This window comes from Microcebus murinus, chromosome 13 (genome assembly GCF_040939455.1).
Source record: "Microcebus murinus isolate Inina chromosome 13, M.murinus_Inina_mat1.0, whole genome shotgun sequence".
In the NCBI taxonomy this organism is placed as follows: Eukaryota; Metazoa; Chordata; class Mammalia; order Primates; family Cheirogaleidae; genus Microcebus; species Microcebus murinus.
This window is the reverse complement of record NC_134116.1, coordinates 1,415,852-1,439,196: the sequence shown is the minus strand read 5'-3', so window position 1 is coordinate 1,439,196 and position 23,345 is coordinate 1,415,852.

Sequence of the window (23,345 nt, the reverse complement as noted above, 5' to 3'; positions counted from 1 at the left end):
CAGTGTGGATCTGGCTGTGTCCACTCACCCACGGCAGGTGGTCAGGCAGGGCGCAGTGCTTATCTGGCTGTGTCCACTCACCCACGGCCGGCGGTCAGGCAGGGGGCAGTGCGTATTTGGCTGTATCCACTCACCCACGGCAGACTGTCAGGCAGGGGGCAGTTCGGATCTGGCTGTGTCCACTCACCCACGGCAGACGGGCAGGCAGGGCGCAGTGTGGATCTGGCTGTGTCCACTCACCCACGGCAGACGGTCAGGCAGGGCGCAGTGCTGATCTGGCTGTGTCCACTCACCCACGGCCGGCGGTCAGGCAGGGGGCAGTGCGTATCTGGCTGTATCCACTCACCCACGGCAGACTGTCAGGCAGGGGGCAGTGCGGATCTGGCTGTGTCCACTCACCCACGGCAGACGGGCAGGCAGGGCGCAGTGTGGATCTGGCTGTGTCCACTCACCCACGGCAGACGGTCAGGCAGGGCGCAGTGCGGATCTGGCTGTGTCCACTCACCCACGGCTGACGGTCAGGCAGGGTGCAGTGCGGATATGGCTGTGTCCACTCACCCACGGCAGACGGGCAGGCAGGGCGCAGTGCGGATCTAGCTGTGTCCACTCACTGACGAGAGACGGGCAGGCAAGGCGCAGTGCGGATCTGGCTGTGTCAACTCACGCACGGGAGACGGGCAGGCAGGGCGCAGTGCGGATCTGGCTGTGTCCACTCACCCACGGGAGACGGGCAGGCAGGGTGCAGTGCGGATCTGGCTGTGTCCACTCACCCAGGGGAGACGGGCAGGCAAGGCGCAGTGTGGATCTGGCTGTGTCCACTCACCCACGGGAGACGGGCAGAGAGGGTGCTATGTGGATATGGCTATGTCCACAGACACACGGCAGACGGGCAGGCAGGGCGCAGTGCGGATCTGGCAGTGTCCACTCGCCCACGGGAGACGGGCAGCCAGGGCGCAGTGCGGATCTGGCTGTGTCCATTCACCCACGAGAGACGGGTAGGCAGGGCCCAGTGAGATCTGGCTGTGTCCACTCACCCAGGGGAGATGGGCAGACAGGGCGCAGTGTGGATCTGGCTGTGTCCAGTCACCCAAGGTAGACGGGAAGAGAGGGTGCTGTGTGTATATGTCTATGTCCACTGACCCACGGCAGTCGGGCAGGCAGGGCGCAGTGCGGATCTGGCTGTGTCCACTCACCCAAGGCAGACGGTCAGGCAGGGTGCAGTGCGGATCTTGCTGTGTACACTCACCCACGGGAGACGGGCAGGCAAGGCGCAGTGCGGATCTGGCTGTGTCCACTCACCCACGGGAGACAGGCAGGCAGCGCGCAGTGCGGATCCGGCTGGGTCCACTCACCCACGGGAGATGGGCAGACACGGTGCTGTGTGGATCTGGCTATGTCCACTGACGCACGGCAGACTGGCAGGCAGGGTGCAGTACAGATCTGGCTGTGTCCACTCACCCACGGCAGGCGGTCAGGCAGTGCGCAGTGCTTATCTGGCTGTGTCCACTCACCCACGGCAGGCGGTCAGGCAGGGCGCAGTGCGTATCTGGCTGTATCCACTCACCCACGGCAGACCGTCAGGCAGGGCGCAGTGCGGATCTGGCTGTGTCCACTCGCCCACGGGAGACGGTCAGGCAGGGCGCAGTGAGTATCTGGCTGTATCCACTCACCCACGGCAGAAGGGCAGGCAGGGCGCAGTGGGGATCTGGCTATGTCCACTCGCCCACGGGAGACGGTCAGGCAGGGCGCAGTGCGGATCTGGCTGTGTCCACTCGTCCAGGGCAGACGGGCAGGCAGGGCGCAGTGTGGATCTGGCTGTGTCCACTCGCCCACGGCAGACGGTCAGGCAGGGCGCAGTGCGGATCTGGCTGTGTCCACTCGCCCAGGGCAGACGGGCAGGCAGGGCGCAGTGTGGATCTGGCTGTATCCACTCGCCGACGGGAGACGGGCAGGCAGGGCGCAGTGCGGATCTGGCTGTGTCCATTCACCCACGGGAGGCCGACAGGCAGGGCGCAGTGCGGATCTGGCTGTGTCCACTCGCTGACGGGAGACGGGCAGGCAAGGCGCAGTGCGGATCTGGCTGTGTCCACTCACCCACGGGAGACGGGCAGGCAAGGTGCAGTGCGGATGTGGCGGTGTCCACTCGCCCACGGGAGACGGGCAGGCAGGGCGCAGTGCGGATCTGGCTGTGTCCACTCGCCCACGGGAGACGGGCAGGCAGTGCGCAGTGCGGATGTGGCGGTGTCCACTCACCCACGCGAGACGGGCAGGCAGGGTGCAGTGCGGATCTGGCTGTGTCCACTCACCCACGGGAGACGGCCAGGCAAGGCGCAGTGCGGATCTGGCTGTGTCCACTCACCCACGGGAGACGGGCAGGCAGGGCGCAGTGTGGATCTGGCTGTGTCCACTCGCCCACGGGAGACGGGCAGGCAGGGCGCAGTGCGGATCTGGCTGTGTCCACTCAACAACGGGAGACGGGTAGGCAGGGCCCAGTGAGGATCTGGCTGTGTCCACTCACCCAGGGGAGACGGGCAGGCAAGGCGCAGTGCGGATCTGGCTGTGTCCACTCACCCACGGGAGACGGGCAGGCAGGGCGCAGTGTAGATCTGGCGGTTTCCACTCGCCCACGGGAGACGGGCAGACAGGGCGCAGTGCGGATCTGGCTGTGTCCACTCACCAACGGGAGACGGGTAGGCAGGGCCCAGTGAGGATCTGGCTGTGTCCACTCACCCAGGGGAGACGGGCAGGCAAGTCGCAGTGTGGATCTGGCTGTGTCCACTCACCCACGGGGGACGGGCAGAGAGGGTGCTGTGTGGATATGGCTATGTCCACTGACCCAGGGCAGACGGACAGGCAGGGCGCAGTGCGGATCTGACTGTGTCCACTCACCCACGGCAGACGCTCAGGCAGGGTGCAGTGCGGATTTGGCTGTGTCCACTCACCCACGGGAGACGGGCAGGCGGCGCGCAGTGCGGATCCGTCTGTGTCCACTCACCCACGGGAGATGGGCAGAGACGGTGCTGTGTGGATCTGGCTATGTCCACTGACCCACGGCAGACTGGCAGGCAGGGCGCAGTACGGATCTGTCTGTGTCCACTCACCCACGGCAGGCGGTCAGGCAGGGCGCAGTGCGGATCTGGCTGTGTCCACTCACCCACGGCAGGCGGTCAGGCAGGGCGCAGTGCGGATCTGGCTGTGTCCACTCACCCACGGCAGGTGGTCAGGCAGGGCGCAGTGTGGATCTGGCTGTGTCCACTCACCCACGGCAGACGGTCAGGCAGGGCTCAGTGCGGATCTGGCTGTGTCCACTCACCCACGGCAGACAGGCAGGCAGGGCGCAGTGCGGATCTGGCTGTGTCCACTCGCACACGGGAGACGGGCAGGCAGGACGCAGTGCGGATCTGGCTGTGTCCACTCGCCCACGGGAGACGGGCAGGCAGGGCGCAGTGCGGATCTGGCTGTGTCCACTCACCCACGGCAGACGGTCAGGCAGGGTGCAGTGCGGATCTGGCTGTGTCCACTCACCCACGGGAGACGGGCAGGCAGCGCGCAGTGCGGATCTGGCTGTGTCCACTCACCCACGGGAGACGGGCAGGCAGGGTGCAGTGCGGATCTGGCTGTGTCCACTCACCCAGGGGAGACGGGCAGGCAAGGCGCAGTGTGGATCTGGCTGTGTCCACTCACCCACGGGAGACGGGCAGAGAGGGTGCTGTGTGGATATGGCTATGTCCACAGACCCACGGCAGACGGGCAGACAGGGCGCAGTGCGGATCTGGCTGTGTCCACTCACCCACAGCAGGCGGTCAGGCAGGGCGCAGTGCGAATCTGGCTGTGTCCATTCACCAACGGCAGGCGGTCAGGCAGGGCACAGTGCGGATCTGGTTGTGTCCACTCACCCACGGCAGACAGTCAGGCAGGGCGCAGTGCGGATCTGGTTGTGTCCACTCACCCACGGCAGACGGGCAGGCAGGGCGCAGTGTGGATCTGGCTGTGTCCACTCACCCACGGCAGATGGTCAGGCAGGGCTCAGTTCGGATCTGGCTGTGTCCACTCACCCACGGCAGACGGGCAGGCAGGGCGCAGTGCGGATCTGGCTGTGCCCACTCAACCACGAGAGACGGGCAGGCAGGGCCAAGTGAGGATCTGTATGTGTCCACTCACAAAGGGGAGACAGGCAGACAGGGCGCATTGTGGATCTGGCTGTGTCCACTCACCCACGGGAGACGGGCTGGCAAGGCGCAGTGCGGATCTGGCTGTGTCCACTCACCCACGGGAGACGGGCAGGCAGCGCGCAGTGCGGATGCGGCTGTGTCCACTCACCCACAGGAGATGGGCAGAGACGGTGCTGTGTGGATCTGGCTATGTCCACTGACCCACGGCAGACTGGCAGGCAGGGCGCAGTACGGATCTGGCTGTGTCCACTCACCCACGGCAGGCGGTCAGGCAGGGCGCAGTGCTTATCTGGCTGTGTCCACTCACCCACGGCCGGCGGTCAGGCAGGGCGCAGTGCGTATCTGGCTGTATCCACTCACCCACGGCAGACTGTCAGGCAGGGGGCAGTGCGGATCTGGCTGTGTCCACTCACCCACGGCAGACGGGCAGAGAGGGTGCTGTGTGGATATGGCTATGTCCACTGACCCACGGCAGACGGGCAGGCAGGTCGCAGTGCGGATCTGGCTGTGTCCACTCACCCACGGCAGACGGTCAGGCAGGGTGCAGTGCGGATCTGGCTGTGTCCACTCACCCACGGGAGACGGGCAGGCAGGGCGCAGTACGGATCTGGCTGTGTCCACTCACCCACGTGAGACGGGCAGGCAGCGCGCAGTGCGGATCTGGCTGTGTCCACTCACCCACGGGAGACGGGCAGGCAGGGTGCAGTGCGGATCTGGCTGTGTCCACTCACCCAGGGGAGACGGGCAGGCAAGGCGCAGTGTGGATCTGGCTGTGTCCACTCACCCACGGGAGACGGGCAGAGAGGGTGCTGTGTGGATATGGCTATGTACACAGACCCACGGTAGACGGGCAGGCAGGGCGCAGTGCAGATCTGGCTGTGTCCACTCACCCACGGCAGACGGTCAGGCAGGGTGCAGTGTGGATCTGGCTGTGTCCACTCACCCACGGGAGACGGGCAGGCAGGGCGCAGTGCGGATCTGGCTGTGTCTACTCACCGACGGGAGACGGGCAGGGAAGGCGCAGTGCGGATCTGGCTGTGTCCACTCACCCACGGGAGACGGGCAGGCAGGGCGCAGTGCGTATCTGGCTTTGTCCACTCACACACGGGAGAGGGGCAGGCAGGGTGCAGTGAGGATCCGGCTGTGTCCACTCACCCACGGGAGATGGGCAGAGACGGTGCTGTGTGGATCTGGCTATGTCCACTGACCCACGGCAGACGGGCAGGCAGGGCGCAGTACGGATCTGGCTGTGTCCACTCGCCCACGGCAGGCGGTCAGGCAGGGCGCAGTGCGGATCTGGCTGTGTCCACTCACCCACGGCAGGCGGTCAGGCAGGGCGCAGTGCGGATCTGGTTGTGTCCACTCACCCACGGCAGACAGTCAGGCAGGGCGCAGTGCGGATCTGGCTGTGTCCACTCAGCCACGGCAGACGGGCAGGCAGGGTGCAGTGTGGATCTGGCTGTGTCCACTCACCCACGGCAGATGGTCAGGCAAGGCTCAGTTCTGATCTGGCTGTGTCCACTCACCCACGGCAGACGGGCAGGCAGGGCGCAGTGCGCACCTGGCTGTGTCCACTTGTCCACCGGAGACGGGCAGGCGGGGCGCAGTGCGGATCTGACTGTCTCCACTCACCCACGGCAGGCGGTCAGGCAGGGCGCAGTGTTGATCTGGCTGTGTCCAGTCACCCACGGCAGACGGTCAGGCAGGGCGCAGTGAGGATCTGGCTGTGTCCACTCACCCACGGCAGACAGGCAGGCAGGGCGCAGTGCGGATCTGGCTGTGTCCACTCGCCCACAGGAGACGGGCAGGCAGGGCGCAGTGCGCATCTGGCTGTGTCCACTCGCCCACGGGAGACGGGCAGGCAGGGCGCAGTGCGGATCTGGCTGTGTCCACTCACCAACGGCAGACGGTCAGGCAGGGAGCAGTGCGGATCTGGCTGTGTCCACTCACCCACGGGAGACGGGCAGGCAAGGCGCAGTGCGGATCTGGCTGTGTCCACTCACCCACGGGAGACGGGCAGGCAGCGCAGTGCGGATCCGGCTGTGTCCGCTCACCCACGGGAGATGGGCAGAGACGGTGCTGTGTGGATCTGGCTATGTCCACTGAGCCACGGCAGACGGGCAGGCAGGGCGCAGTACGGATCTGGCTGTGTCCACTCACCCACGGCAGGCGGTCAGGCAGGGCGCAGTGCGAATCTGGCTGTGTCCATTCACCAACGGCAGGCGGTCAGGCAGGGCACAGTGCGGATCTGGTTGTGTCCACTCACCCACGGCAGACAGTCAGGCAGGGCGCAGTGCGGATCTGGCTGTGTCCACTAACCCACGGCAGACGGGCAGGCAGGGCGCAGTGTGGATCTGGCTGTGTCCACTCACCCACGGCAGATGGTCAGTCAGGGCTCAGTTCGGATCTGGCTGTGTCCACTCACCCACGGCAGACGGGCAGGCAGGGCGCAGTGCGGATCTGGCTGTGTCCACTCACCCACGAGAGACGGGCAGGCAGGGCCCAGTGAGGATCTGTCTGTGTCCACTCACAAAGGGGAGACGGGCAGACAGGGCGCAGTGTGGATCTGGCTGTGTCCACTCACCCACGGCAGGTGGTCAGGCAGGGCGCAGTGCTTATCTGGCTGTGTCCACTCACCCACGGCCGGCGGTCAGGCAGGGGGCAGTGCGTATCTGGCTGTATCCACTCACCCACGGCAGACTGTCAGGCAGGGGGCAGTTCGGATCTGGCTGTGTCCACTCACCCACGGCAGACGGGCAGGCAGGGCGCAGTGTGGATCTGGCTGTGTCCACTCACCCACGGCAGACGGTCAGGCAGGGCGCAGTATGGATCTGGCTGTGTCCACTCACCCACGGCCGGCGGTCAGGCAGGGGGCAGTGCGTATCTGGCTGTATCCACTCACCCACGGCAGACTGTCAGGCAGGGGGCAGTGCGGATCTGGCTGTGTCCACTCACCCACGGCAGACGGGCAGGCAGGGAGCAGTGTGGATCTGGCTGTGTCCACTCACCCACGGCAGACGGTCAGGCAGGGCGCAGTGCGGATCTGGCTGTGTCCACTCACCCACGGCAGACGGGCAGGCAGGGCGCAGTGCGGATCTAGCTGTGTCCACTCACTGACGAGAGACGGGCAGGCAAGGCGCAGTGCGGATCTGGCTGTGTCCACTCACGCACGGGAGACGGGCAGGCAGGGCGCAGGGCGGATCTGGCTGTGTCCACTCACCCACGGGAGACGGGCAGGCAGGGTGCAGTGCGGATCTGGCTGTGTCCACTCACCCAGGGGAGACGGGCAGGCAAGGCGCAGTGTGGATCTGGCTGTGTCCACTCACCCACGGGAGACGGGCAGAGAGGGTGCTATGTGGATATGGCTATGTCCACAGACACACGGCAGACGGGCAGGCAGGGCGCAGTGCGGATCTGGCTGTGTCCAATCGCCCACGGGAGACGGGCAGCCAGGGCGCAGTGCGGATCTGGCTGTGTCCACTCACCCACGAGAGACGGGCAGGCAGGGCCCAGTGAGGATCTGGCTGTGTCCACTCACCCAGGGGAGATGGGCAGACAGGGCGCAGTGTGGATCTGGCTGTGTCCAGTCACCCAAGGGAGACGGGAAGAGAGGGTGCTGTGTGTATATGTCTATGTCCACTGACCCACGGCAGTCGGGCAGGCAGGGCGCAGTGCGGATCTGGCTGTGTCCACTCACCCAAGGCAGACGGTCAGGCAGGGTGCAGTGCGGATCTTGCTGTGTACACTCACCCACGGGAGACGGGCAGGCAAGGCGCAGTGCGGATCTGGCTGTGTCCACTCACCCACGGGAGACGGGCAGGCAGCGCGCAGTGCGGATCCGGCTGGGTCCACTCACCCACGGGAGATGGGCAGAGACGGTGCTGTGTGGATCTGGCTATGTCCACTGACGCACGGCAGACTGGCAGGCAGGGCGCAGTACAGATCTGGCTGTGTCCACTCACCCACGGCAGGCGGTCAGGCAGGGCGCAGTGCTTATCTGGCTGTGGCCACTCACCCACGGCAGGCGGTCAGGCAGGGCGCAGTGCGTATCTGGCTGTATCCACTCACCCACGGCAGACCGTCAGGCAGGGCGCAGTGCGGATCTGGCTGTGTCCACTCGCCCACGGGAGACGGTCAGGCAGGGCGCAGTGCGTATCTGGCTGTATCCACTCACCCACGGCAGAAGGGCAGGCAGGGCGCAGTGGGGATCTGGCTATGTCCACTCGCCCACGGGAGACGGTCAGGCAGGGCGCAGTGCGGATCTGGCTGTGTCCACTCGCCCAGGGCAGACGGGCAGGCAGGGCGCAGTGTGGATCTGGCTGTGTCCACTCGCCCACGGCAGACGGTCAGGCAGGGCGCAGTGCGGATCTGGCTGTGTCCACTCGCCCAGGGCAGACGGGCAGGCAGGGCGCAGTGTGGATCCGGCTGTATCCACTCGCCGACGGGAGACGGGCAGGCAGGGCGCAGTGCGGATCTGGCTGTGTCCATTCACCCACGGGAGGCCGACAGGCAGGGCGCAGTGCGGATCTGGCTGTGTCCACTCGCTGACGGGAGACGGGCAGGCAAGGCGCAGTGCGGATCTGGCTGTGTCCACTCACCCACGGGAGACGGGCAGGCAGGGCGCAGTGCGGATCTGGCTGTGTCCACTCACCCACGCGAGACGGGCAGGCAGAGTGCAGTGCGGATCTGGCTGTTTCCACTCACCCAGGGGAGACGGGCAGGCAGGGCGCAGTGCGGATCTGGCTGTGTCCACTCACCCACGGCAGACGGGCAGGCAGGGCGCAGTGCGGATCTGGCTGTGTCCACTCGCCCACGGGAGACGGGCAGGCGGGGCGCAGTGCGGATCTGGCTGTCTCCACTCACCCACGGCAGGCGGTCAGGCAGGGCGCAGTGCGGATCTGGCTGTGTCCAGTCACCCACGGCAGACGGTCACGCAGGGCACAGTGCGGATCTGGCTGTGTCCACTCACCCACGGCAGACGGGCAGGCAGGGCGCAGTGTGGATTTGGCTGTGTCCACTCACCCACGGCAGACGGTCAGGCAGGGCGCATTGCGGATCTCGCTGTGTCCACTCACCCACGGCAGACGGGCAGGCAGGGCGCAGTACGTATCTGGCTGTGTCCACTCGCCCACGGGAGACGGGCAGGCAGGGCGCAGAGCGGATCTGGCTGTGTCCACTCACCCACGGGAGATGGGCAGGCAGGGAGCAGTGAGGATCCGGCTGTGTCCACTCACCCACGAGAGATGGGCAGAGACGGTGCTGTGTGGATCTGGCTATGTCCACTGAGCCACGGCAGACGGGCAGGCAGGGCGCAGTACGGATCTGGCTGTGTCCACTCACCCACGGCAGGCGGTCAGGCAGGGCGCAATGCGGATCTGGTTGTGTCGACTCACCCACGGCAGACAGTCAGGCAGGGCGCAGTGCGGATCTGGCTATGTCCACTCACCCACGGCAGACGGGCAGGCAGGGCGCAGTGTGGATCTGGCTGTGTCCACTCACCCACGGCAGATGGTCAGGCAGGGCTCAGTTCAGATCTGGCTGTGTCCACTCACCCACGGCAGACTGGCAGGCAGGGCGCAGTGCGCACCTGGCTGTGTCCACTCGCCCACGGCCGGCGGTCAGGCAGGGGGCAGTGCGTATCTGGCTGTATCCACTGACCCACGGCAGACTGTCAGGCAGGGGGCAGTGCGGATCTGGCTGTGTCCACTCACCCACGGCAGACGGGCAGGCAGGGCGCAGTGCGGATCTAGCTGTGTCCACTCACCCACGGCAGACGGGCAGGCAGGGCGCAGTGTGGATCTGGCTGTGTCCACTCACCCACGGCAGACGGTCAGGCAGGGCGCAGTATGGATCTGGCTGTGTCCACTCACCCACGGCCGGCGGTCAGGCAGGGGGCAGTGCGTATCTGGCTGTATCCACTCACCCACGGCAGGCGGTCAGGCAGGGCGCAGTGCGGATCTGGTTGTGTCCACTCACCCACGGCAGACAGTCAGGCAGGGCGCAGTGCGGATCTGGCTGTGTCCACTCACCCACGGCAGACGGGCAGGCAGGGCGCAGTGTGGATCTGGCTGTGTCCACTCACCCACGGCAGATGGTCAGGCAGGGCTCAGTTCGGATCTGGCTGTGTCCACTCACCCACGGCAGACGGGCAGGCAGGGCGCAGTGCGCACCTGGCTGTGTCCACTTGTCCACCGGAGACGGGCAGGCGGGGCGCAGTGCGGATCTGACTGTCTCCACTCACCCACGGCAGGCGGTCAGGCAGGGCGCAGTGTTGATCTGGCTGTGTCCAGTCACCCACGGCAGACGGTCAGGCAGGGCGCAGTGAGGATCTGGCTGTGTCCACTCACCCACGGCAGACAGGCAGGCAGGGCGCAGTGCGGATCTGGCTGTGTCCACTCGCCCACAGGAGACGGGCAGGCAGGGCGCAGTGCGCATCTGGCTGTGTCCACTCGCCCACGGGAGACGGGCAGGCAGGGCGCAGTGCGGATCTGGCTGTGTCCACTCACCAACGGCAGACGGTCAGGCAGGGAGCAGTGCGGATCTGGCTGTGTCCACTCACCCACGGGAGACGGGCAGGCAAGGCGCAGTGCGGATCTGGCTGTGTCCACTCACCCACGGGAGACGGGCAGGCAGCGCAGTGCGGATCCGGCTGTGTCCGCTCACCCACGGGAGATGGGCAGAGACGGTGCTGTGTGGATCTGGCTATGTCCACTGAGCCACGGCAGACGGGCAGGCAGGGCGCAGTACGGATCTGGCTGTGTCCACTCACCCACGGCAGGCGGTCAGGCAGGGCGCAGTGCGAATCTGGCTGTGTCCATTCACCAACGGCAGGCGGTCAGGCAGGGCACAGTGCGGATCTGGTTGTGTCCACTCACCCACGGCAGACAGTCAGGCAGGGCGCAGTGCGGATCTGGCTGTGTCCACTAACCCACGGCAGACGGGCAGGCAGGGCGCAGTGTGGATCTGGCTGTGTCCACTCACCCACGGCAGATGGTCAGTCAGGGCTCAGTTCGGATCTGGCTGTGTCCACTCACCCACGGCAGACGGGCAGGCAGGGCGCAGTGCGGATCTGGCTGTGTCCACTCACCCACGAGAGACGGGCAGGCAGGGCCCAGTGAGGATCTGTCTGTGTCCACTCACAAAGGGGAGACGGGCAGACAGGGCGCAGTGTGGATCTGGCTGTGTCCACTCACCCACGGCAGGTGGTCAGGCAGGGCGCAGTGCTTATCTGGCTGTGTCCACTCACCCACGGCCGGCGGTCAGGCAGGGGGCAGTGCGTATCTGGCTGTATCCACTCACCCACGGCAGACTGTCAGGCAGGGGGCAGTTCGGATCTGGCTGTGTCCACTCACCCACGGCAGACGGGCAGGCAGGGCGCAGTGTGGATCTGGCTGTGTCCACTCACCCACGGCAGACGGTCAGGCAGGGCGCAGTATGGATCTGGCTGTGTCCACTCACCCACGGCCGGCGGTCAGGCAGGGGGCAGTGCGTATCTGGCTGTATCCACTCACCCACGGCAGACTGTCAGGCAGGGGGCAGTGCGGATCTGGCTGTGTCCACTCACCCACGGCAGACGGGCAGGCAGGGCGCAGTGTGGATCTGGCTGTGTCCATTCACCCACGGCAGACGGTCAGGCAGGGCGCAGTGCGGATCTGGCTGTGTCCACTTGTCCACCGGAGACGGGCAGGCGGGGCGCAGTGCGGATCTGACTGTCTCCACTCACCCACGGCAGGCGGTCAGGCAGGGCGCAGTGTTGATCTGGCTGTGTCCAGTCACCCACGGCAGACGGTCAGGCAGGGCGCAGTGAGGATCTGGCTGTGTCCACTCACCCACGGCAGACAGGCAGGCAGGGCGCAGTGCGGATCTGGCTGTGTCCACTCGCCCACAGGAGACGGGCAGGCAGGGCGCAGTGCGCATCTGGCTGTGTCCACTCGCCCACGGGAGACGGGCAGGCAGGGCGCAGTGCGGATCTGGCTGTGTCCACTCACCAACGGCAGACGGTCAGGCAGGGAGCAGTGCGGATCTGGCTGTGTCCACTCACCCACGGGAGACGGGCAGGCAAGGCGCAGTGCGGATCTGGCTGTGTCCACTCACCCACGGGAGACGGGCAGGCAGCGCAGTGCGGATCCGGCTGTGTCCGCTCACCCACGGGAGATGGGCAGAGACGGTGCTGTGTGGATCTGGCTATGTCCACTGAGCCACGGCAGACGGGCAGGCAGGGCGCAGTACGGATCTGGCTGTGTCCACTCACCCACGGCAGGCGGTCAGGCAGGGGGCAGTTCGGATCTGGCTGTGTCCACTCACCCACGGCAGACGGGCAGGCAGGGCGCAGTGTGGATCTGGCTGTGTCCACTCACCCACGGCAGACGGTCAGGCAGGGCGCAGTATGGATCTGGCTGTGTCCACTCACCCACGGCCGGCGGTCAGGCAGGGGGCAGTGCGTATCTGGCTGTATCCACTCACCCACGGCAGACTGTCAGGCAGGGGGCAGTGCGGATCTGGCTGTGTCCACTCACCCACGGCAGACGGGCAGGCAGGGCGCAGTGTGGATCTGGCTGTGTCCACTCACCCACGGCAGACGGTCAGGCAGGGCGCAGTGCGGATCTGGCTGTGTCCACTCACCCACGGCTGACGGTCAGGCAGGGTGCAGTGCGGATATGGCTGTGTCCACTCACCCACGGCAGACGGGCAGGCAGGGCGCAGTGCGGATCTAGCTGTGTCCACTCACTGACGAGAGACGGGCAGGCAAGGCGCAGTGCGGATCTGGCTGTGTCCACTCACGCACGGGAGACGGGCAGGCAGGGCGCAGGGCGGATCTGGCTGTGTCCACTCACCCACGGGAGACGGGCAGGCAGGGTGCAGTGCGGATCTGGCTGTGTCCACTCACCCAGGGGAGACGGGCAGGCAAGGCGCAGTGTGGATCTGGCTGTGTCCACTCACCCACGGGAGACGGGCAGAGAGGGTGCTATGTGGATATGGCTATGTCCACAGACACACGGCAGACGGGCAGGCAGGGCGCAGTGCGGATCTGGCTGTGTCCACTCGCCCACGGGAGACGGGCAGCCAGGGCGCAGTGCGGATCTGGCTGTGTCCACTCACCCACGAGAGACGGGCAGGCAGGGCCCAGTGAGGATCTGGCTGTGTCCACTCACCCAGGGGAGATGGGCAGACAGGGCGCAGTGTGGATCTGGCTGTGTCCAGTCACCCAAGGGAGACGGGAAGAGAGGGTGCTGTGTGTATATGTCTATGTCCACTGACCCACGGCAGTCGGGCAGGCAGGGCGCAGTGCGGATCTGGCTGTGTCCACTCACCCAAGGCAGACGGTCAGGCAGGGTGCAGTGCGGATCTTGCTGTGTACACTCACCCACGGGAGACGGGCAGGCAAGGCGCAGTGCGGATCTGGCTGTGTCCACTCACCCACGGGAGACGGGCAGGCAGCGCGCAGTGCGGATCCGGCTGGGTCCACTCACCCACGGGAGATGGGCAGAGACGGTGCTGTGTGGATCTGGCTATGTCCACTGACGCATGGCAGACTGGCAGGCAGGGCGCAGTACAGATCTGGCTGTGTCCACTCACCCACGGCAGGCGGTCAGGCAGGGCGCAGTGCTTATCTGGCTGTGTCCACTCACCCACGGCAGGCGGTCAGGCAGGGCGCAGTGCGTATCTGGCTGTATCCACTCACCCACGGCAGACCGTCAGGCAGGGCGCAGTGCGGATCTGGCTGTGTCCACTCGCCCACGGGAGACGGTCAGGCAGGGCGCAGTGCGTATCTGGCTGTATCCACTCACCCACGGCAGAAGGGCAGGCAGGGCGCAGTGGGGATCTGGCTATGTCCACTCGCCCACGGGAGACGGTCAGGCAGGGCGCAGTGCGGATCTGGCTGTGTCCACTCGCCCAGGGCAGACGGGCAGGCAGGGCGCAGTGTGGATCTGGCTGTGTCCACTCGCCCACGGCAGACGGTCAGGCAGGGCGCAGTGCGGATCTGGCTGTGTCCACTCGCCCAGGGCAGACGGGCAGGCAGGGCGCAGTGTGGATCCGGCTGTATCCACTCGCCGACGGGAGACGGGCCGGCAGGGCGCAGTGCGGATCTGGCTGTGTCCATTCACCCACGGGAGGCCGACAGGCAGGGCGCAGTGCGGATCTGGCTGTGTCCACTCGCTGACGGGAGACGGGCAGGCAAGGCGCAGTGCGGATCTGGCTGTGTCCACTCACCCACGGGAGACGGGCAGGCAGGGCGCAGTGCGGATCTGGCTGTGTCCACTCACCCACGCGAGACGGGCAGGCAGAGTGCAGTGCGGATCTGGCTGTTTCCACTCACCCAGGGGAGACGGGCAGGCAGGGCGCAGTGCGGATCTGGCTGTGTCCACTCACCCACGGCAGACGGGCAGGCAGGGCGCAGTGCGGATCTGGCTGTGTCCACTCGCCCACGGGAGACGGGCAGGCGGGGCGCAGTGCGGATCTGGCTGTCTCCACTCACCCACGGCAGGCGGTCAGGCAGGGCGCAGTGCGGATCTGGCTGTGTCCAGTCACCCACGGCAGACGGGCAGGCAGGGCGCAGTGTGGATTTGGCTGTGTCCACTCACCCACGGCAGACGGTCAGGCAGGGCGCATTGCGGATCTCGCTGTGTCCACTCACCCACGGCAGACGGGCAGGCAGGGCGCAGTACGTATCTGGCTCTGTCCACTCGCCCACGGGAGACGGGCAGGCAGGGCGCAGAGCGGATCTGGCTGTGTCCACTCACCCACGGGAGATGGGCAGGCAGGGAGCAGTGAGGATCCGGCTGTGTCCACTCACCCACGAGAGATGGGCAGAGACGGTGCTGTGTGGATCTGGCTATGTCCACTGAGCCACGGCAGACGGGCAGGCAGGGCGCAGTACGGATCTGGCTGTGTCCACTCACCCACGGCAGGCGGTCAGGCAGGGCGCAATGCGGATCTGGTTGTGTCGACTCACCCACGGCAGACAGTCAGGCAGGGCGCAATGCGGATCTGGCTATGTCCACTCACCCACGGCAGACGGGCAGGCAGGGCGCAGTGTGGATCTGGCTGTGTCCACTCACCCACGGCAGATGGTCAGGCAGGGCTCAGTTCAGATCTGGCTGTGTCCACTCACCCACGGCAGACTGGCAGGCAGGGCGCAGTGCGCACCTGGCTGTGTCCACTCGCCCACGGGAGACGGGCAGGCAGGGTGCAGTGCGGATCTGGCTGTGTCCACTCACCCACGGCAGACGGGCAGGCAGGGCGCACTGCGGATCTAGCTGTGTCAACTCACTGACGAGAGTCGGGCAGGCAAGGCGCAGTGCCGATCTGGCTGTGTCCAATCACGCACGGGAGTCGGGCAGGCAGGGCGCAGTGCGGATCTGGCTGTGTCTACTCACCCACGTTAGATGGGCAGGCAAGGTGCAGTGCGGATCTGGCTGTGTCCACTCACCCACGGCAGACGGTCAGGCAGGGCGCAGTGCGGATCTGGCTGTGTCCACTCACCCACAGCAGACGGGCAGGCAGGGCGCAGTGCGGATCTGGCTGTGTCCACTCGCCCACGGGAGACGGGCAGGCAGGGCGCAGTGCGGATCTGGCTGTGTCCACTCACCCATGGGAGACGGGCAGGCAGGGCGCAGTGCGGATCTGGCTGTGTCCACTCACCCACGGCAGACGGGCAGGCAGGGCGCAGTGCGGATCTGGCTGTGTCCACTCGCCCACGGGAGACGGGCAGGCGGGGCGCAGTGCGGATCTGGCTGTCTCCACTCACCCACGGCAGGCGGTCAGGCAGGGCGCAGTGCGGATCTGGCTGTGTCCAGTCACCCACGGCAGACGGTCACGCAGGGCGCAGTGCGGATCTGGCTGTGTCCACTCACCCACGGCAGACTGGCAGGCAGGGCGCAGTGTGGATTTGGCTGTGTCCACTCACCCACGGCAGACGGTCAGGCAGGGCGCAGTGTGGATCTGGCTGTGTCCACTCACCCACGGCAGACGGTCAGGCAGGGCGCAGTGCGGATCTGGCTGTGTCCACTCACCCACGGGAGACGGGCAGTCAGGGCGCAGTGCGGATCTGGCTGTGTCCACTCGCCCACGGTAGACGGGCAGGCAGGGCGCAGTGCGGATCTGGCTGTGTCCACTCACCCACGGGAGACGGGCAGGCAGTGTGCAGTGCGGATCTGGCTGTGTCCACTCACCCACGGCAGACGGGCAGGCAGGGCGCAGTGCGGATCTAGCTGTGTCCACTCACTGACGAGAGACGGGCAGGCAAGGCACAGTGCGGATCTGGCTGTGTCCACTCACCCACGGCAAGCGGTCAGGCAGGGCGCAGTGCGGATCTGGCTGTGTCAACTCACCCATGGCAGACGGTCAGGCAGGGCACAGTGCGGTTCTGGCTGTGTCCACTCACCCACGGGAGATGGGCAGGCAAGGCGCAGTGCGGATCTGGCTATGTCCACTCACCCACGGCAGACGGGCAGGCAGGGCGCAGTGCGGATCTGGCGGTGTCCACTCGCTGACGGGAGACGGGCAGGCAAGGCGCAGTGCGGATCTGGCTGTGTCCACTCACCCACGGGAGACGGGCAGGCAGGGCGCAGTGCGGATCTGGCTGTGTCCACTCACCCACGGGAGACGGGCAGGCAGGGCGCAGTGCGGATCTGGCTGTGTCCACTCACCCACGGGAGACGGGCAGGCAGGGTGCAGTGCGGATCTGGCTGTGTCCACTCACCCAGGGGAGACGGGCACCAAGGCGCAGTGTGGATCTGGCTGTGTCCACTCACCCACGGGAGACGGGCAGAGAGGGTGCTGTGTGGCTATGGCTATGTCCACAGACCCACTGCAGACGGGCAGGCAGGGCGCAGTGCGGATCTGGCTGTGTCCACTCACCCACGGGAGACGGGCAGGCTGGGCCCAGTGAGTATCTGGCGGTTTCCAATCACCCAGGGGAGACGGGCAGGCAAGGCGCAGTGTGGATCTGGCTGTATCCACTCACCCACGGGAGACGGGCAGAGAGGGTGCTGTGTGGATATGGCTATGTCCACTGACCCACAGCAGAGGGGCAGGCAGGGCGCAGTGCGGATCTGGCTGTGTCCACTCACCCATGGGAGACGGGCAGGCAGGGCGCAGTGCGGATCTGGCTGTGTCCACTCACCCACGGGAGACGTGCAGGCAGGGCGCAGTGCGGATCTGGCTGTGTCCACTCACCCACGGGAGACGGGCAGGCAGGGCACAGTGCGGATCTGGCTGTGTCCACTCACTGACGAGAGACGGGCAGGCAAGGCGCAGTGCGGATCTGGCTGTGTCCACTCACGCACGGGAGACGGGCATGCAGGGCGCAGTGCGGATCTGGCTGTGTCCACTCACACACGGGAGACGGGCAGGCAGGGCGCAGTGCGGATCTGGCTGTGTCCACTCACCCAGGGGAGACGGGCAGACAAGGCGCAGTGCGGATCTGGCTGTCTCCACTCACCCACGGGAGACGGGCAGAGAGGGTGCTGTGTGGATATGGCTATGTCCACTGACCCACGGCAGACGGGCAGGCAGGGCGCAGTGCGGATATGGCTGTGTTCACTCGCCCACGGCAGACGGTCAGGCAGGGTGCAGTGCGGATCTGGCTGTATCCACTCACCCACGGCAGACCGTCAGGCAGGGCGCAGTGCGGATCTGGCTGTGTCCACTCACCCACGGGAGACGGGCAGGCAGCGCGCAGTGCGGATCCGGCTGGGTCCACTCACCCACGGGAGATGGGCAGAGACGGTGCTGTGTGGATCTGGCTATGTCCACTGACGCACGGCAGACTGGCAGGCAGGGCGCAGTACAGATCTGGCTGTGTCCACTCACCCACGGCAGGCGGTCAGGCAGGGCGCAGTGCTTATCTGGCTGTGGCCACTCACCCACGGCAGGCGGTCAGGCAGGGCGCAGTGCGTATCTGGCTGTATCCACTCACCCACGGCAGACCGTCAGGCAGGGCGCAGTGCGGATCTGGCTGTGTCCACTCGCCCACAGGAGACGGTCAGGCAGGGCGCAGTGCGGATCTGGCTGTATCCACTCACCCACGGCAGAAGGGCAGGCAGGGCGCAGTGGGGATCTGGCTATGTCCACTCGCCCACGGGAGACGGTCAGGCAGGGCGCAGTGCGGATCTGGCTGTGTCCACTCGCCCAGGGCAGACGGGCAGGCAGGGCGCAGTGTGGATCTGGCTGTGTCCACTCGCCCACGGCAGACGGTCAGGCAGGGCGCAGTGCGGATCTGGCTGTGTCCACTCGCCCAGGGCAGACGGGCAGGCAGGGCGCAGTGTGGATCCGGCTGTATCCACTCGCCGACGGGAGACGGGCAGGCAGGGCGCAGTGCGGATCTGGCTGTGTCCATTCACCCACGGGAGGCCGACAGGCAGGGCGCAGTGCGGATCTGGCTGTGTCCACTCGCTGACGGGAGACGGGCAGGCAAGGCGCAGTGCGGATCTGGCTGTGTCCACTCACCCACGGGAGACGGGCAGGCAGGGCGCAGTGCGGATCTGGCTGTGTCCACTCACCCACGCGAGACGGGCAGGCAGAGTGCAGTGCGGATCTGGCTGTTTCCACTCACCCAGGGGAGACGGGCAGGCAGGGCGCAGTGCGGATCTGGCTGTGTCCACTCACCCACGGCAGACGGGCAGGCAGGGCGCAGTGCGGATCTGGCTGTGTCCACTCGCCCACGGGAGACGGGCAGGCGGGGCGCAGTGCGGATCTGGCTGTCTCCACTCACCCACGGCAGGCGGTCAGGCAGGGCGCAGTGCGGATCTGGCTGTGTCCAGTCACCCACGGCAGACGGTCACGCAGGGCACAGTGCGGATCTGGCTGTGTCCACTCACCCACGACAGACGGGCAGGCAGGGCGCAGTGTGGATTTGGCTGTGTCCACTCACCCACGGCAGACGGTCAGGCAGGGCGCATTGCGGATCTCGCTGTGTCCACTCACCCACGGCAGACGGGCAGGCAGGGCGCAGTACGTATCTGGCTCTGTCCACTCGCCCACGGGAGACGGGCAGGCAGGGCGCAGAGCGGATCTGGCTGTGTCCACTCACCCACGGGAGATGGGCAGGCAGGGAGCAGTGAGGATCCGGCTGTGTCCACTCACCCACGAGAGATGGGCAGAGACGGTGCTGTGTGGATCTGGCTATGTCCACTGAGCCACGGCAGACGGGCAGGCAGGGCGCAGTACGGATCTGGCTGTGTCCACTCACCCACGGCAGGCGGTCAGGCAGGGCGCAATGCGGATCTGGTTGTGTCGACTCACCCACGGCAGACAGTCAGGCAGGGCGCAGTGCGGATCTGGCTATGTCCACTCACCCACGGCAGACGGGCAGGCAGGGCGCAGTGTGGATCTGGCTGTGTCCACTCACCCACGGCAGATGGTCAGGCAGGGCTCAGTTCAGATCTGGCTGTGTCCACTCACCCACGGCAGACTGGCAGGCAGGGCGCAGTGCGCACCTGGCTGTGTCCACTCGCCCACGGGAGACGGGCAGGCAGGGTGCAGTGCGGATCTGGCTGTGTCCACTCACCCACGGCAGACGGGCAGGCAGGGCGCACTGCGGATCTAGCTGTGTCAACTCACTGACGAGAGTCGGGCAGGCAAGGCGCAGTGCGGATCTGGCTGTGTCCAATCACGCACGGGAGTCGGGCAGGCAGGGCGCAGTGCGGATCTGGCTGTGTCTACTCACCCACGTTAGATGGGCAGGCAAGGTGCAGTGCGGATCTGGCTGTGTCCACTCACCCACGGCAGACGGTCAGGCAGGGCGCAGTGCGGATCTGGCTGTGTCCACTCACCCACAGCAGACGGGCAGGCAGGGCGCAGTGCGGATCTGGCTGTGTCCACTCGCCCACGGGAGACGGGCAGGCAGGGCGCAGTGCGGATCTGGCTGTGTCCACTCACCCATGGGAGACGGGCAGGCAGGGCGCAGTGCGGATCTGGCTGTGTCCACTCACCCACGGCAGACGGGCAGGCAGGGCGCAGTGCGGATCTGGCTGTGTCCACTCGCCCACGGGAGACGGGCAGGCGGGGCGCAGTGCGGATCTGGCTGTCTCCACTCACCCACGGCAGGCGGTCAGGCAGGGTGCAGTGCGGATCTGGCTGTGTCCAGTCACCCACGGCAGACGGTCACGCAGGGCGCAGTGCGGATCTGGCTGTGTCCACTCACCCACGGCAGACTGGCAGGCAGGGCGCAGTGTGGATTTGGCTGTGTCCACTCACCCACGGCAGACGGTCAGGCAGGGCGCAGTGTGGATCTGGCTGTGTCCACTCACCCACGGCAGACGGTCAGGCAGGGCGCAGTGCGGATCTGGCTGTGTCCACTCACCCACGGGAGACGGGCAGTCAGGGCGCAGTGCGGATCTGGCTGTGTCCACTCGCCCACGGGAGACGGGCAGGCAGGGCGCAGTGCGGATCTGGCTGTGTCCACTCACCCACGGGAGACGGGCAGGCAGTGTGCAGTGCGGATCTGGCTGTGTCCACTCACCCACGGCAGACGGGCAGGCAGGGCGCAGTGCGGATCTAGCTGTGTCCACTCACTGACGAGAGACGGGCAGGCAAGGCACAGTGCGGATCTGGCTGTGTCCACTCACCCACGGCAAGCGGTCAGGCAGGGCGCAGTGCGGATCTGGCTGTGTCAACTCACCCATGGCAGACGGTCAGGCAGGGCACAGTGCGGTTCTGGCTGTGTCCACTCACCCACGGGAGATGGGCAGGCAAGGCGCAGTGCGGATCTGGCTGTGTCCACTCACCCACGGCAGACGGGCAGGCAGGGCGCAGTGCTGATCTGGCGGTTTCCACTCGCTGACGGGAGACGGGCAGGCAAGGCGCAGTGCGGATCTGGCTGTGTCCACTCACCCACGGGAGACGGGCAGGCAGGGCGCAGTGCGGATCTGGCTGTGTCCACTCACCCACGGGAGACGGGCAGGCAGGGCGCAGTGCGGATCTGGCTGTGTCCACTCACCCACGGGAGACGGGCAGGCAGGGTGCAGTGCGGATCTGGCTGTGTCCACTCACCCAGGGGAGACGGGCACCAAGGCGCAGTGTGGATCTGGCTGTGTCCACTCACCCACGGGAGACGGGCAGAGAGGGTGCTGTGTGGCTATGGCTATGTCCACAGACCCACTGCAGACGGGCAGGCAGGGCGCAGTGCGGATCTGGCTGTGTCCACTCACCCACGGGAGACGGGCAGGCTGGGCCCAGTGAGTATCTGGCGGTTTCCAATCACCCAGGGGAGACGGGCAGGCAAGGCGCAGTGTGGATCTGGCTGTATCCACTCACCCACGGGAGACGGGCAGAGAGGGTGCTGTGTGGATATGGCTATGTCCACTGACCCACAGCAGAGGGGCAGGCAGGGCGCAGTGCGGATCTGGCTGTGTCCACTCACCCATGGGAGACGGGCAGGCAGGGCGCAGTGCGGATCTGGCTGTGTCCACTCACCCACGGGAGACGTGCAGGCAGGGCGCAGTGCGGATCTGGCTGTGTCCACTCACCCACGGGAGACGGGCAGGCAGGGCACAGTGCGGATCTGGCTGTGTCCACTCACTGACGAGAGATGGGCAGGCAAGGCGCAGTGCGGATCTGGCTGTGTCCACTCACGCACGGGAGACGGGCATGCAGGGCGCAGTGCGGATCTAGCTGTGTCCACTCACACACGGGAGACGGGCAGGCAGGGCGCAGTGCGGATCTGGCTGTGTCCACTCACCCAGGGGAGACGGGCAGACAAGGCGCAGTGCGGATCTGGCTGTCTCCACTCACCCACGGGAGACAGGCAGAGAGGGTGCTGTGTGGATATGGCTATGTCCACTGACCCACGGCAGACGGGCAGGCAGGGCGCAGTGCGGATATGGCTGTGTTCACTCGCCCACGGCAGACGGTCAGGCAGGGTGCAGTGCGGATCTGGCTGTATCCACTCACCCACGGGAGACGGGCAGGCAGGGCGCAGTACGGATCTGGCTGTGTCCACTCACCCACGGGAGACGGGCAGGCAAGGCGCAGTGCGGATCTGGCTGTGTCCACTCACCCACGGCACACGGTCTGGCAGGGCGCAGTGCGGATCTGGCTGTGTCCACTAACCCACGGCAGACGGGCAGGCAGGGCGCAGTGTGGATCTGGCTGTGTCCACTCACCCACGGCAGACGGTCAGGCAGGGCGCAGTGCGGATCTGGCTGTGTCAACTCACCCACGGCAGACGGGCAGGCAGGGCGCAGTGTGGATCTGGCTGTGTTCACTCACCCACGGCAGACGGTCAGGCAGGGCGCAGTGCGGATCTGGCTGTGTCCACTCACCCACGGCAGGCGGTCAGGCAGGGCACAGTGCGGATCTGGCTGTGTCCACTCACCCACGGGAGACGGGCAGGCAGCGCGCAGTGCGGATCCGGCTGGGTCCACTCACCCACGGGAGATGGGCAGAGACGGTGCTGTGTGGATCTGGCTATGTCCACTGACGCACGGCAGACTGGCAGGCAGGGCGCAGTACAGATCTGGCTGTGTCCACTCACCCACGGCAGGCGGTCAGGCAGGGCGCAGTGCTTATCTGGCTGTGGCCACTCACCCACGGCAGGCGGTCAGGCAGGGCGCAGTGCGTATCTGGCTGTATCCACTCACCCACGGCAGACCGTCAGGCAGGGCGCAGTGCGGATCTGGCTGTGTCCACTCGCCCACAGGAGACGGTCAGGCAGGGCGCAGTGCGGATCTGGCTGTATCCACTCACCCACGGCAGAAGGGCAGGCAGGGCGCAGTGGGGATCTGGCTATGTCCACTCGCCCACGGGAGACGGTCAGGCAGGGCGCAGTGCGGATCTGGCTGTGTCCACTCGCCCAGGGCAGACGGGCAGGCAGGGCGCAGTGTGGATCTGGCTGTGTCCACTCGCCCACGGCAGACGGTCAGGCAGGGCGCAGTGCGGATCTGGCTGTGTCCACTCGCCCAGGGCAGACGGGCAGGCAGGGCGCAGTGTGGATCCGGCTGTATCCACTCGCCGACGGGAGACGGGCAGGCAGGGCGCAGTGCGGATCTGGCTGTGTCCATTCACCCACGGGAGGCCGACAGGCAGGGCGCAGTGCGGATCTGGCTGTGTCCACTCGCTGACGGGAGACGGGCAGGCAAGGCGCAGTGCGGATCTGGCTGTGTCCACTCACCCACGGGAGACGGGCAGGCAGGGCGCAGTGCGGATCTGGCTGTGTCCACTCACCCACGC